This window comes from Chionomys nivalis, chromosome 23, assembly GCF_950005125.1.
Source record: "Chionomys nivalis chromosome 23, mChiNiv1.1, whole genome shotgun sequence".
Classification (NCBI taxonomy): Eukaryota; Metazoa; Chordata; class Mammalia; order Rodentia; family Cricetidae; genus Chionomys; species Chionomys nivalis.
In genome coordinates, this window is record NC_080108.1 from 40210967 (window position 1) to 40226596 (window position 15630).

Below are 15630 nucleotides of genomic sequence, written 5' to 3' on the forward strand. Positions count from 1 at the left end.
TGGCAATTTCTCAGAAAACTAGGAAACAACCTTCCTCAAGACCCAGGAATACCACTTCTGGGTATATATCTAAAGAATCCTCAATAGTGCCACAAGGACATGTGCTCAACAATATTCATAGCAGCATTGTTTGTCATAGCCAGAACTTGGAAACAACCTAAATGCCCCTCAACCAAAAAATGGTTAAGGAAAATGTGGTATATTTACACAATGGTGTACTACTCGGCAGAAAAAATAACAACATCTTGAAATTTGCAGACAAATTGATGGAGCTAGAAAGCATCGTTTTGAGTGAGGTAACCCAGACACAGAAAGACAAGTATCACATGTACTCATTCATAAGTGGTTTTAAAACATAACACAAAACAAAACAACAACAACAAAAAACCCAGCCCACAAATCACAATCCCAGAGAAGTTAGACAATAATGAGGGCACTAAGAGGGACATATATAGATCTAATATACATGGAAGTAGAAAAAGACAAGATCTCCTGAGTAAATTAAAAGCATGGGGACCTTGGTGGAGGGTTGAAGGGAAGGGAAGAGGCAGGGAGGGGATTAGAGAAAAATATAAAGATCAATAAAAATCAATAAAAAAGTACCAAGCCTTGTGAGTAACACAGATAAAAAAATTATGGGCTAATATAAATTGTATGAGATAATAAGGACCCTGAGCTAATAGACTAATCAGTTTATGATTAATGTAGACCTCTGTGTGTTTCTTTGGGACTGAATGGCTATGGGACCGGGCAGGACAGAAACCTCAGTCAACAGAAGTACACTTGAACGTACTGGCACAAGAGACCACTTCCTAAATATAACCCAGTAAAACAGACACTGAGAGAAACAATTAATAAATGAAACCTCCTAAAACAGAAGCTTCTGTAAAGCAAAAGACACAGTCAACAAGACAGAACGTCAGCCTACATATTGGGAAAAGATCTTCAGCAACCCCACATCAGATAGAAGACTGATCTCCAAAATATACAAAGAACTCAAGAAACTTGACATCAAAAGAACAGATAATCCAATAAAAATGGGGTACAGACTTAAACTGAGAACTCTCAACAGACTAATATCAAATGGCTGAAAGATACCTAAGGAAATGATCAACATCCTTAGCAATCAGAGAAATAAAAGAAATTCTTAGATTCCACCTTATACCTGTCAGAATGAGCAAGTTCAAAACACTGATGACAGTTTATGCTGGAGAGGATGTGGGGTAACAGGAACACTTTTCTATTTCTGGTGTGAGTGCAAACTTTACAGCTGCTTTGGAAATCAGTATGACAATTTCTTAGAAAATTAGTAAACAATCTGCCTACCAAGACCCACCAATACTTCTGTTGAATATATACCCAAATGATGCTCAATCATACCACAAGGGCATTTGCTCAACTATGTTTATAGCAGCATTATTTGTAATAGCCATGATGGAGGAAGGTCATTGGTTAAAAATAAAGAAACTGCTTGACCCATTTGATAGGCCATCCCATAGGTGGGTGGAGTAGACAGAATAGAATGCTGGGAGGAAGAGGAAGTGAGATCAGATGCAGGGCAGCTCCTCTGAGAAACAGATGCCATGCTCCCCTCTCCCTGGCAGACGCGATGAAGCTCCGACCCAGGATGGACGTAGGCTAGAATCTTCCCGGTAAGCGCTCTTTGGGGTGCTACACACATGAATAGAAATGGGTCAAGCAGTGTTTAAAAGAATACAGTTTATGTGTTGTTATTTCGGGGCATAAGCTAGCTAGGCAGCCATGAGCCGGGCTGTGGGAAGAGGCCCACAGCTCCTACTACATAGCCAGACCCTGGAAACAACCTAGATGGCCCTCAACCAAAGAATAAATAAGGAAAATGTGGTACATTTACACAATGGAGTATTACTCAGTGGTAAAAAAATAATGTCTTGAAATTTACAGAAAAATTGATAAATCTGGAAAAAACATATTGAGTGAGGTAACAAAGACCTAGAAAGACAAATATAGTATGAATTCACTCTTAAGTGGCTTTTAAGCATAAAGCAAAGAAAAACCAGCCTACAGTCCACAACCCCAGAGAAACTAGACAACAAAGAGGACCCCAAGAGAGACATACATGGATCTACATAGGAAGGAGAAAAAGGCAAGATCTTCTGAGTAAATTGGGAGCATGGGAGTATCATGAGAGAGGGTAGAAGAGGAGAGACAAGGGAGGGAGGGGAGTGAATAGAAGTGTGTAGCTCAATTCAATAAAAAATTAATTTAATAAAAAATTAATAAAAAAGGAAATTATGAGATTTACAGGTACATGTATGGAACTAAAAGAAATCGTCCTGAGTGAGATAATCCAGATCCAAAAGATAGAATTTGTCTTACATAATATCTTCATGATGACTCTTACCTTGGTTTATTTCACTTTTTCCTGTATCATTTCTACATGATTGGTCAGCTTTTCTGGAAGCTTCCTCCAGTGGATTAGGGTCAAAAACACTCTGTCAAATGGTATTAGTAATAAGTATTAGAAAGGTCTTTTTTTCTATGAATATACCTTGATTTCTGACTACAAGAGAATTGTACTTGACAATATATGCAGTACATATTTGAGACCATGATATTTGAATGGAAAATCATATATATATATATATATATATGTTCAAGTTTAAGTTCATCTTTCATTTCTTGTGATAACCCATTATATACAAGGACTATAAAAGAAGAAATGCATTTGTAGACAAAGTAATCCCTGGTATGCATATATTAATAAAGACAATTATTTTCATATTACAATACATCAAAGTAATTTTTACTTCATAGTAAAGTTGAAGGATGTTTATGAAATAAGTGTCGTATTCTTAATAGGGCCACTCCTTTAGTACAAGATTAACATGAAATGCTATAACTATGACTCTTTGTGGTTAGAACTAATTGAAGATAAGTATCATGTTAAATGTATTTATATTATGTCATGTTACATGTGAAGAAAATAAGGCAGAAAATGCTTAATTTCAGTAAAGAAATCCGACAGAACTGACATATAATTTCTTATAGATAGAAAAACTTGAACAAAATGATAAAGAAGACCGAAATATTTTTCTATATCAGTTTTAAACAATAGTGTTGTAAAACAAAGTAGGCACAGTATGCAAATGTTCCTCAGTGAACAGAAATAATCTCCAAATACATCATTACCACTTTTCTTACATGTTCTCAAGAATTACCAAACCTTGATTTCTCATCATACAAGAACTTTATAAGTTATGAGAAGATGTCCATTATTCTATGTGCTCAGAAATGCTATCCGAATTGACATTCACTGAGTGGACACACACTCATCTTCTAAGACGTCTCAGCCTTCATGCTTTGATCTCTGATAACACCATACCATAAATGCTCCTATTCTGTATGAATCAAAATGCACCCATCTGACCCAAAACAGTTGCTTTTTACATGTTTTATGTTCTATCACTATAGCATAGGCTTCCATCTGGAAGAGTCAGTGCCTAATTTCTCAGCAGATAGTAAACAGTCATTATAAAGCTTTATGTAAGCTCAAAGTTTTAAAAATATCTTTAGAATGTTCTCATACTGCAGTGAGTATGGTACTGTGTATGTCCTTGGAAAGATCACGGAAATGGGAAATACATAGTGTCTTGAATCTATGAGAATTTCTCTACATTAATTCAATTCCTAATATATACATATTCATGATGGACTTTGGAATAGAATTAGGAAATAAGTTTTTTTTTCCCCATTGGATTGAGTAAAATATTTTCTTTGTTCCTTCACAATTAGGCCCCCATTGTGGAAGCAACCATTCTTTTTAATAGGCACTTTAGTTAACTATATGACTAATTTATCTACTCAAAATGAGGACCTGGAAATAATCCAATGACCATAAAGAAAACATTTTTACTCCTTTGCATGATTGAGTGTAATCATTATATCACAAATTTAGTTTATAAAACCCACTATTTTAAATGTAGAGTCATGAGGATCTCCAGCTGTGTAAAAAGCTTAACATAAAACATGGATAATAATCACATAATAATTTACTGAACAACATAAGAAAATGATTACCTGTGTGACTAGATTCTAAGAATACCATGTGTTTTGTAGTAGATAAAGCCTTCGTTTTAATGTTAAATTATACTCTATTGATTGCACATAGAAGCCTGATACGCACTTTACTTTGTCCTGTGGTAATAACATTAAATCAAGTAAGAAAGAAATTTCAATTTAAACAGTAATGTACCAATTTTTGATAGCCTTCATTCTTATTGCAAACATTTTCATTTTCCAGCTTTAAATTCGGTATTGTTTCTACTTCTGCTTCTTCTGACAAATCCATACAGTATATTTAAAAATACAATAAAAGCTGCAGTTAGATAAAATGTTTTATGATAATATATTAAAATATATTGAATTTAGAAAAAATTATTCAAGTATTTCAATTAAATAGATTCTATAGATTAATATTTAGATTTTTATATAAATGTGCTAATTATAGAAACATTAGGATATCATTTGTTATATTAGTATATATAAACACTACATATTGCCAGGTTCAAGATATATAAATAATTGACCAATTTCACCTAGAAATTAATAAATATCACATAAATTACCACACTTTCTAAAATCCATAACTTAATATTTCATAGACTTAAATACATTCATTATGTGCTTGCAAGCATATACACACACAAGAACTGGGAAATAATTTATGTCTTCATTGCAATGAGCAAAATAATTTTAATGTAAGACCCTGTTACTAAAGATGCTACAAACTTCAGACATAAGATTTGGAGGAAATGAATTAGAACTGACTTGACTGCTCTCGTAGTGCTGTGCAAAACACCAAGAGTGATGAGCAGTCAATAATCCCACCAGCAGAAAAAGGTACCCAAGGTATCCTCAATGGTGTGATAGTGGTACTTTAATTTTTGGAGTAACAACTGTATCCTTGGTTTTAAGGCTCAGTCAGTGAGCAACTCACAACGGGTTCTGTAAATCTAGTCAAGTACTGATGACTAGAGAAATCATTGACCCTAGGATAACCTACAGTATCATTTCTTATATCAGCGTAGTTACTGTGTTCTAAATGTGATTTTTAGAGCCATAGTTACATCCACAAATAATTGTAAGTCTCATGTCTAATTAGAGAAGTTCATTTAAAGCAGCAGACAGAGGTATTACAGATATCTCCAGTTAGTCAAAGTGCAAGAAGTGACCATAAGGTGCCCAGCCCCCACCTACACAGCCTTAAATCTAAGGGAAAATAGCAAAATTAGGTGCCGATAGACTGCAAAATCAGAGGTCCAGCACTTTAGCTGCTACATGGAAACTTCTATGCATGACTTGGATGGTGCTACCATGAAATTTCAAGAGTTTGATTTTTAATGAACACCTGCATAAGGACAACACTAGTTCATAGGCCAATATGTCAGAAGGAAATCTCACAAGACACAATCCCTAGATGAAGAGCTGTAGGCAACCAGGAGCTCACAGAGCACAAATCATTTGATTTTTTTCCAGAGTTGATCTCTGTGAGAGGTTATGAAATTCCAGAAGTCAGCACTAAACAAGTATAGAAATAAGCAACACTACAAAGACACACACGTGTGTGTCTATAACAACAGAATAGACAAAGAAGTCACAAATTTGAGGTGTGTTTGGGGCACAGGGAATGTTGGAAGAACAGTGGGAAGGGTGAGAATGATGTAAAAACAATACCTAGGTATGAAATTCTCAGAATCTAAAAATACATTAATAAAACAAAATAAAATAAAGGACAACTCTTTTACTGAATTCTTATTTCAACTTTTGAGTGAAAGTTGTTGTGGGCTTACTTATTGCTATTTCACTTCTGTTTTAATTAATATGAAATTAGTGATCATGTTTTAAACATAGCCATGTCTAATGATCTTAAAAGTAAAGTGTGTGCATTACCTTCTTGGGCTTCTACATTTCTGTATTGTTTGGAAGCCATTGGTAAGTCATTGGCACTATTTTCCAGCATATTCTCAGGAATGTCTTGCTAAAATCGATAACAATAATAAGGCATCATAATGAGATCACAGCTGAATTTCCTATTTTGAATTCAGTTAAACTTAAGAGAAAAATTAAAAACTGGTATATTTTCTGCTGGGTGTGGTGGTGTATCCTTTAATCCCAGCAGTCTGGAGACAGAGGCAGGTTGATCTTGGTGAATTTGAGGACAACCTGGCTGCACAGTGAGTTCCATGAAAGCTGGGATTGTTACACTGATAAAACTTGCCTTAAACTCCCCTGTGTTCCCCCAAATCAGTATTTATCCATAGAAAACCATTTGCCTGCTCTTGAGATCAACTTATCTGTACAGATTATATAGCCACACATGATAAATAATCAAGCCTAAAAGCAGAATTAGAAAAATGCTCACCTTCAGAATTCAACAAGGCACTAAGCTCATGATATAGAAGTAATATTCCTCGCCAAAACTGAAACACAATTTTAAAAGTACCTATTTACCTGATAATTATTAATTTGCTTGGTATACTATAGCACTAGATTTTTAAAAAACAATTCTATTGAGAAAATCAATTTAGTATTGAAATAAGACTTTGGTTTGGCAAGGGAATACAGACTATACCATGCAGAGAAAAATTAAAATATTTTAGAATTAGCTTTATTTAGGAAAAGATGGATGTACAAAACAAATACTTTTGTGAAAATTTTAGAGATTACAGAAAATAGTTCCAAAGAATTAAAAAGCAGTAAGTTAATCATTTACATTCATATAAAGTATGTAAATATTCAATGAAATATTAAACACAATGAAGTGAGGATGTTAATGGAGTGTAGTAAGTATTATTATGAAGAAAAGCATCTGAGCATTCATTTGATGTCTGCAATGTTCCAGGTATTTACATACACTTAGCAATAGTAGAGGAGATGTCCTTGTGCAATTACACATTCAGCATTTTTAATGCACCAGTGCAAGGTAGAAAAGACAATTTAAAATTCACATAGACCCCCCGCTATCTAAATAGCATAAGAATAATAGTCATCACTTCATAATTAAGCCACGTGAACTGGGTAACCTTAACACAGAAGCTTCTGTGATGAAACATCACTGACATTATGCCAACTGAAGATTTATAAGTCTTAAAATACCATTGAAATACATGTCAATCTGGTCCTAGCATTTATAAAATGGATGAAGGAGTAAAAAGCGCCTAAATGACTGTATCCTGAATTTCAAGTTTAAAAAGCCATATGTAGATTTTAACAAGAAGACTATAAGGGCTGGGTGTGTGGCTGAGGGGTGGAGAATTTACCTTACACTCATTAAGTTCAGAGATGGCTTGCTAAATGAAAATCCAAACAGAATGAAATCTACAAAACTATAATCACAAGTGATCTAAATGCCCAGAAGCAGAAAACCTAACTTCCTGGATTTCAGAATGATCCTGTAGATTTAAGTGAGCACTGAAAAACTATGTAGACATTCTTCAAAACTTGAAATTAAGACATGATGCAAAAAATTTGAGTGACGTTTTAAGATTTTGAGTGCAAAAATTAAACAAAATTAAAATTTTGCTGTTACCATTGGTTATCAAGGGCCTCAATCTAGAGCTGACTATTGTAGCAAAATATGTATATCTCAGTTACATGAAGAGCTTTTTCCTCAAATTTTTATTTAAAAATGTTCCACGAACAATATCTTTTGATCATGATTTTCCCACTATAAAGCCCAGATTTTCCCCATCTCCCTTACCTATCCCAGTTTACAATATTTCTCTCTCAAATCTCCTCAACTCCACACAAAATGGAAATACAAACTTAGAAACAATAAAACAAAAAGCTACAACAAAAACAGCCCCACCACACACACAAAATCCCACAGAGTTTGCTTTGTGTTGATCAACTCTTCCCGTCATCGGGTCTGCCCTGGAGTGTCATCAATATACCCAGTGACACTCCAAGCAGAAAACTGATTTTCCCCTTGGCAGCAGGTATGAATTACAAATAGCTTTCTGGTTAGGTGTAGGAGCCCGTGTTCTCTTCCCCCTCTCAGTGCTGGGATTCTGTCTGATTGGAACCTGTGTAGGTCACCTGTGTACTCATACAGTCTCAGAATTTATACATACATTAGTCTTGGTCCCGTTGTGTCTGGAAGACACTGTTTCCTTGACCTTATCCATTACCACTGGCTATTATAATCATTCTGCTTTCTTTTCTACATAAACATTAAGCATTAAAGTGGCAGGTTTGATGAAGACATCCAATTTATCACTAGGTGCTTCAAAATCTCTCACTGTCTGCATATTGCCTAGTTATGGGTTTCTATGTTGATTCTCATCTCTGCAAGAGGAAACTTCTCTGATGAGGACTACACAAGATATTGATCTATGGGTATATGGGTATGTCTTTAGGAATCATTTTGTGCTATATTCCTTTAACAGTTCTTGACTTCTTTACCAATGTCAGCTATGTATTCCATAACAATATATGGTGCAGGCAGGTGGATGTTGTAAGCAACAGCATTTGTAGCTGGTGATATTGTGACATTTCTCCTCTGTCAGCTTGAAGTGTACCATCCAGCACTACGGATACTAGTCAGCAGGACTGAAGCTTCTAGATGGGCAACAGCTGATGACATACATAAGTGTTGTCTTCAGCAATAGGTTCTTCCTATTATGTTGTAGAGTGCAACCAATAATAGCCTTAGCCACAGCCTATGGTGTCTGAAGAATTCTGTGTGACCACAGCACCTTAGATAAGTGGTTCAGGTCAAACTAGATGGTTCTGTGATGAAGAATTAAATAGATCCATATCTATCATTCTGCAAACATTTCAAGTACAAATGGTTGAAGACCTCAACAGAAGACACCTCAACAGAAGACCAGAAATGCTGACTCTGATTGAAGAAAAAGTCTGGATTAGACTGGAATTCCTTTTCACAGGCCAGAAATTTTGAACCAGTTACCAATAGCACAGACATTAAAACGAACAATTAATAAATGTGACCCCATGAAGCTGAAAAGCTTCTGCATATCAAAGCACGCCATCATTTAAGCCAATTGATGGCATACAGAATAGAATAAGTCTTTACGAGTTATACAGTTCATAATAGAGGATTAGCACCTAAAACATACAAAGAACTAAAACTAAATATCAAGAAAACAAATCGTGGGATGCAGAACTAGGCAGAGAGTTCTCAAAACATGAAACAAATGTCTGTGAAAGATTTAAAGGGTTGGCAAGAGACTTGACTCTAGAGGGGTCCCCAGGAGTCCATGGAGATGTCCCCAGCTACATCCTTGGGCAGCTGAGGAGAGGGAACCTGAAATGGCCCAATCCTATAGCCACACTGATGAATATTTTGCATATCACCATAGAACCTTCATCTGGCGATGGATGAAGCTAGAGACAGAGACCGACATTGGAGAACTGGACTGAGCTCCCAAGTTCCAAATGAGGAGCAGAAGGAGAGAGAACACGAGTAAGGAAGTCAGGACCACGAGAGGTGCACCCACCCACTGAGACCGTGGGGCTAATCTAACGGGAGCTCACCAAGGCCAGCTGGACTGGGACTGATGCTGTGGCGGACGAGGAGGGCTGACTGAGAAGCCAAGGACAATGGCACTGGGTTTTGATTCTACTCCATGTACTGGCTTTGTGGGAGCCTAGTCTGTTTGGATGTTCTTCTTCCTAGACCTGGATGGAGGGGGGAGGACCTTGGACTTCCCACAGGGCAGGGAATGCTGACTGCTCTTTGGACTGGATAGGGAGGGGGAGGGAATTGGGAGGAGGTGCGAATTTTTAATTAAAAATAAATAAATAAATGAAAAAAAAGAAATGTTCAACATCTTTAGTTATCAGAGAAATATTAATCAAAACCACCTTCAGTTTTCATTTTACCTAAATACATATGGTCAAGACAATAAAACAAATGACAGCTCATGCTGACGAGGATGTAGGGAAAGGGGGACAGTTATTCATAACTGAAGGAACTGAAAAATTTTGAAATTTTATGAAGATCTTATAAACATTATTTTTGTAACTAATTATATATTCTTTGCTGGCCAAAATGGAACTCATTATGACCAAGCTGGTCTTGAACTCATGGGGAGTTACACCTGCCTCTGTCTTCCACGTTTTGGGATAAAGAGTGTGTGCTATGATGCCTGGCTCCAACAGATTATTAGAACAAAGTAATTCAAATCTATTATTATACTAAAATAAAGAGAAATATTTTTGAATTTATAATTTTTTAAAACATTAAATAATATTTTTCTAATTAGAGTATTAAGACATAGAAAGTTCTTTTAAAATAAATAAATAACTGAATAATAAATAAATAAATAAAACTTATTATCACAAGTAAAACTTAAAAAAAATCTTAGAAAACTACTTCTAAGTTCCATACTCTATAATACATTATTTTGAAACATAAGTTATTGGGTAGATGCCCTGATTAACATAATTAACAAGCTGGTTACATATTTAGAAAAGCATGAAAATTATAAAAATCCCACCACTCAAAATCAAAAGTAAAACTTCTAATGTTTACTTATCCAAATACTCCCAAATTTCAAATTATCCTTACTGTGGTAAAACTATTTAACCTATGATTTCCCTGTGATTACATATTTCTTACCTCACTGTCGACTTTCAAGGTGTTAAAATATTTAACATGTTTTAGTATTTTTCTCAGTAAAGACATTAAAAATTGCTATAATTTTATATAAAATTTTTTATCTGGCTAATTGTCATTCTAAAATTATGGCATTTTGACAACTGCTATATTCTAATAGTTCTACACCACAAAGAAGATATTTAGGGCAAGAATTTATCTCAAAAAGGCTGTGATTACCTGTGTTTCAAAGCTAGCTTTGTTCTCAATCCTTGAACACATAGAAATCAGTGACTCTGATTTGAAGTAATGTCTTTAAAGCAAAAACACTCTAAAATCCTACCGTGATGGAGAGGTGTATTCAGGCTGATTTTCTGTGACTGAAGCAATAGTAAAACAAATTTCAGTATATGATATTACTCTATAAAATATAACATTTATATCTAAAGAAGCTTCTATGGTAAATAATAGCAATGCTACTGACAAATGATTAATGCATCAAGAGATATTTACATTTTTTAATTTATTAGATAAAGAATTAAAGAAATTATCAGCATTTGATACCCAAAAGTAAGTGACCATAAACAAGAATGAACTATCAGACTGATGGAAAATAGTACCATTGACAGAATCAGTACTGACCATAACTAACTATCAAAGTAGGTTGTTTGTTTGGAATATTGGTACTAGCATCCATTTAAAGATAGAAAGAACATGCACACACATGCACACACAACAAACCATGTGAGTAATAGCTTATAAAATATCCTGAAAGTTTAGTTATTTAAATAGCAAATGCTACTTCTTTATACTGCTATTAAACATTTGGTTTATAAAATTCTTTCAGTTGTTAGTTTCTGCCTCCAGTTCTCCCAATCTTTGCACTTCATAATAAGGATTCATTCATACTTCCACATCAAATAATGTCAATCTCAATCAATAAATTGTTGGAACCTGAAAATTATTTGTCTTGAAAAGGGTCTGTCCTGATGATTTCACCCAAATTACAATCAATTTCTCACATAGCCTTCCAACTTAAATTTAAATAGAATGATAGACCAAAGCAAGGCAAAAGGAAACAGTGTCTTTATTCTAATTCTGTTCATAAACCACCAAACTATATAATTTGCAAATGGTAGCCTTCATTCTTTAGAATAGGAAAAAAAACCATTGTCATGAAACCATCACATCCATTCATCCAAAATAGCTAATTCAGGCATAAAAACCCATTAAAATGCTTGAATACTAAACTTACAAGTGAACACCTAAATGTGTACATTAGTGTTAGGAATGCTCTTCTCAGGGAGGTTCAGTCGTTACAACATAAATAACACAGTTATGCTTCCTAATTAGTTCAGGTTTATTCAGCTACCACTGAGCATTTAAAAAACCCTTCACATGTGCTCAGTTGAGGTCAGAGACTTCTGGAAAGGCAGATCCCTTGTACTTTTGCCTCTACTTCCCTCTATATTCTCTAGATATCTTCCTTCTATAGGATATAATTCCTTGTTCCATCTTTTGCAGTCTTCAGTGGTGTCCTCCAGTCTTTAAATATTCATCCCAGGAAGGTGCAGATTCCTGAATGTATGGGTTCAAAGAACCTGAGTAGCAACTAGCTCCCTGATTCAGCCAAATAAGGTAAATGAGGGTCAGTACCCACCCCATGCCTAGATATGTTCCTACTTCTATGAAGATACTGTTGCTGCACATTTGAATCTGACTTGGGAAAATATACACAGGAAAGCAAGCAGCTGCCCTGGATCACAGATAGATTTCATTGTGTTCCTTCCAGTTCTTGGAACACTCTCTAGCCTGCCCTCTGTGATAGTTTTCTGTTTTCTATAAAGACATCACCATAGCTCAAGTAAATTTCAAAAGAAACTTGGAATTTGTCATTTCTCACAATTAAGCACAAGAAGTAGCATATTTTTACAAATTACTTTCAGGCCTATATTAGCATGTAGTTATAAGAGACTTTCAATATCCTGTGTACTTACAAATAACTTTACTGTCTTCAATGTAAGCCCAAACACTTAGTCCTTTTGACCACCACATTGTTCCTTTTAATATTGCCCTTCCATTGTTAAAGTCAGTCTAATCTACCATTGTGCTCACTTTTCAATGCCGTCCTTCTTCTCTTCCACTTGGAACATTTGACTCACTCCCCTATTCTACTGCTGAAGCACTCAATCAAATACTGGTCAGCAAAGAAGACACTTGGTCTTCTAGTTAATGAACATGTGAACCAGAATTGGGCCATTTATATTTCCACATGCACAGACTACTCTCTTTTACTTTGGGTCTTCCATCAGAACAAATATTTACCTAAGATGCTGAATCTAGTTTGCTGTGCTCAGGATATTTTTTATTAGTTTTCAAGATTCCTTGAACTCAAAATTGTTTAGAATCTGAGATTCTCTAGTAAAAACAGGAAGCATAATTTCCTAACAAAAATTATAAACTTTGCCAGGCGGTGGTGGCGCACGCCTTTAATCCCAGCACTCGGGAGGCAGAGGCAGGAGGATCTCTGGGAGTTCGAGGCCAGCCTGGTCTACAAGAGCTAGTTCCGGGACAGGCACCAGAGCTAGAGAAACCCTGTCTCGAAAAAACAAAAAAACAAAACAAAACAAAAATCTAAACTTCATGGAAAGAAACTTGTAGAAAAGTAAAACGTACATTAAGTTTTCAAGAAGCCTGATGTCATGTGGAAACAAAGACCCGATAAAAAGGAAAAACTTCCATCACTTGGGAAGTTTGAAGAGTAAACAAAACTGAGAATAAATTAGAAATGCATTTTGAATAGGTGATGAACGTGATAAATATGATGTGGTGTGTGTGCACATGCAGTGCAAATACAATAAAGTAATTCCAGGACTTCTCTCATCTTGTTCATTTCAAACCTATGACACTATGTACACAGTTAAGTGAGGTTTTCTTGCTCCAATCTTTGATGGCATAATGATGTACCCATGTACTGACTATTAAATTAAAAATGTCAAAAGGTTAAAACAATCTATTGAGCTATGAATAGGTTTCTCAGAAAAACTCTAACCTACAGTTCACAATAAGAAAAACTGACTTCTATATGAGACCATCACAATGTAGTTAGAAGAGAAAGAAAATGCACAGGATGGCATTCAATTCATGAGACGGCTACTACTTAACTAAGTGATCATGAAATTAATCAAAATCTCTGGATGACATCTGATAAACTAATAGGACAATTACAATGATATAAATGCTTAAAACATAATTATACGAATACATAAAGTAAATCACATGGAATACAGTCAAGAATAGAATATTCAATCCACACTAGCTTCTTAAGCCCTGGTTCAATTTATAACTTAACATTCATTCTTAAACACTCTAAAATCCTACCGTGATGGAGAGGTGTATTCAGGCTGATTTTCTGTGACTGAAGCAATAGTAAAACAAATTTCAGTATATGATATTACTCTATAAAATATAACATTTATATCTAAAGAAGCTTCTATGGTAAATAATAGCAATGCTACTGACAAATGATTAATGCATCAAGAGATATTTACATTTTTTAATTTATTAGATAAAGAATTAAAGAAATTATCAGCATTTGATACCCAAAAGTAAGTGACCATAAACAAGAATGAACTATCAGACTGATGGAAAATAGTACCATTGACAGAATCAGTACTGACCATAACTAACTATCAAAGTAGGTTGTTTGTTTGGAATATTGGTACTAGCATCCATTTAAAGATAGAAAGAACATGCACACACATGCACACACACATGCACTCCAAACCTTCTTCAGATACACAGCTGACAGCAGCATTTGTTCAGGTAAGGATGAAACAACCTCTCAGAGAGAACTTGAGACAATAAGCATTGTACCTTTTAATCTTCCATAAGATGATGAAAACTGTTCAGGACAATATTTCTCATCAAGACTTGCAAGAAATCAGAATAGAGAGCTAAGGCAAAATCAATGCTACACACTCTCCCTGATCTCCTCTGGGGTTAGGTAGTCATGAGCTCTTATATATCTGGCTGTAATTCTTGTTCTGACCTATGATGCAATAACGCAGAAACTCAATTGCTATTGTTTTCCACCCTTGACCTCCTTCAGTACACATCCTTTCTGTACATTGTTCAATGTAGAAGTTTAAAAGTATGCACTGGAAATACAGGGTCAGAGAATGTTGCTATGGAAGATGGATTGTTATAAAATTATAGGTGCATACCCAGTTATGTGCATGCACATCACTTAATAAATCACTAACATTCTTTCTATCAGGATAGAAAATTAGTTTTCCTTTTATATCAAACACTAAGGACAACACACAATGAGCTCCTACTGGCATTACTCCTGAGTAAATACTTTCACTGTGCTGGCTGGTTTTGTTTGGTAACTTGACACAAGCTACAGACATTAGAGAAAAAGGAGCCTCATTTGAAGAAAAGCCTCCATGAAATCAAGCTATGAAGTATTTTTTCAACCAGTGCACAGTTGGGGAGGGTCCAGTCCAATGTGTCTGTGGCCATTCTTGGACTGATAGTCCTGGCTTCTATAACAAAGTAGACTGAGCAAGCCATGTGAAGTAGGCCAGTAAGCAGCTACCCTCAATGACCTCTGCATGGGCTTCGCCCTCTGGGTTCCAGCCCTGCTTGATTTCCTCCAATGATGGACTGTGATCTGGAAGTAGAAGCCCAAACCCCTTTCCTCCACAACTTAGGTTTGAGTCATGTTGTTTTGTCACAGCAATAGAAACCTTAACTAAGACAGTCACCTTTGTTGGGTAAGTCTCTTCTATTTCCTATCCTACTCCTACCTATTTCTATTTCCAAACAAGCTTACCTTGTTTTAGACTTGCTGGAGGCTTAGCATTCATATTTCCTAGTTATCTTTGCTGGGAAAGTTGCTTCTCAACTTTCTCTGCAAACCCAGAAGCCTAATCCAGAACTAAGGCTGTTTGTGAGCCACCTTTGCTGGATAAGACACTTCTTCCCCTTCCTATCCTCCCACCATTTCCCATTGGGGCCAT